Below are 1,732 nucleotides of genomic sequence, written 5' to 3'. Positions count from 1 at the left end.
TCACTTGTCTGCTCAAAGTCTTAATCTGATCTTTTCATTGTGCAAATGAAGACCAGTATAGGACCTGGATACTGCTTAAACACAGACAGGCCTGACGGGACTAGAGGGTTGATCATTTACACATTAAGGGAGAGAGCCAACAAGGTGATACCAGACAACCCTTTTATTAGCATTTGATTGCATAGACTTCAAAGAGAAATGAAAGCAGAAGTATAGAAGTGATTTGTGGGTTTTAATTGTTTCAGTATAATTTTAAATGCCATCATGTAATTCACACAACCAACAGTCGCGCAAGTGACGATGTGTTGTTTTAACCTTGACCAAAACCCATAACTGAAACAACATAGAGCAGGTCCAGTATATCAGCTGGCTCGCTAAACTAATTCTCCTTTCGCTTTACTGCAGCTGTCAATTTCAGACTTGTCATTTTCACTTTTTTTAATGCTTTTTCTGAGCCGAGGTGACAGCCGTGTTGGTATTAATGGTATTTTACTGTCTTTACAACAACCTGCAACTGTCTTGAGTCGAGATTTCCAGTTGAAAAATGTTTTAATTGACAAACATCACAACTGTACAACTTTTTGGGGGGCACACCGGAAGGGGCGTGACTTCACCTCTGAAACTGCAACCGTGACAGAAACAACAGGTCCACACCATACTTATGAAGAAAATGGATTTTTAATACTCCTCTTTTCTTTACTTTTCTCCCTTTTATGGCTTTTTATCCAAATTTCCTGACAGCATTTTCAAAAAATATTTTCAATTCAATTACAGTTTATAGGAGTGTCGAGCTGCTTTATCAGTCACTTAATTTCCTTTAACTCGTGAGACTCCTGGGACAAAACAAAAATCCAGACACAGCTGTCAACAAATATAATCCTATTTCTAATAGCCTCCCGGTGTTAACTCAGCAGCACACAACACCACACTACATGCATGATTTCGGGAAGAAAATTTGCTTTCAGTGGGAATTTTTGGTGTAAAATATAACAAATCTTTTGACATTTACCTCGCTTATTAAACAGCATCTTTGGTGGTGAATGAAATCAAAATACATCTATCTCGATGTAGATGTCAACTATAGTCTGGTATAAAATACAGGACTTATTTATCAATATATACTAAAATAAATCCAATTCAGTTCAATAACTACTATACAGCACATCCATTACTACTCTGTACATCTTACATAAGGAACTACATTACCATCACAAGATACACAGATATACAATAAACGTGGAACAAAATACATCAAAACATTTTAAATAGAGATGTTTTCGGCACTCAGGAATTCTTCTTCACCCTGTTTGTTGCTGTTTACTCTCAGCTGACACTACACACACTCATCATCGCTGTGTTCGACACACAGATATTCCTGTGGGCTGCTCCTCAGCATCACTGAAGGTGTCATCATCAGAGCCCTGGCTGTTGATGTGGACCTGGATCTCATCCAGGGTGGTGTGGCCCTCAGGATCACCGTCATGCATCCTAAGCACGGTCATCAGTGCTGTGTAAGACAAGCTGGAATTTAAAGGGTTACTTCACCAATTTCACCCATTAAAGTGTGTTTTTTGTTTGTTTCGTTTAGCATGAAATATATATAGCCTACTCTTAATACATGAGCCTACCTGTCAAACTGAATTATTTGGGGAAACAATGCTTTTCAGCTGTTTTTATTCTTTTAACAGATTCATTTTTTCTTTTATTCCTGTGACTTCTTGTTGTGTTACGT

Source organism: Pagrus pagrus, assembly GCF_965226575.1.
Source record: "Pagrus pagrus genome assembly, chromosome: 8".
In the NCBI taxonomy this organism is placed as follows: Eukaryota; Metazoa; Chordata; class Actinopteri; order Spariformes; family Sparidae; genus Pagrus; species Pagrus pagrus.
This window is presented reverse-complemented; position numbering follows the sequence as displayed.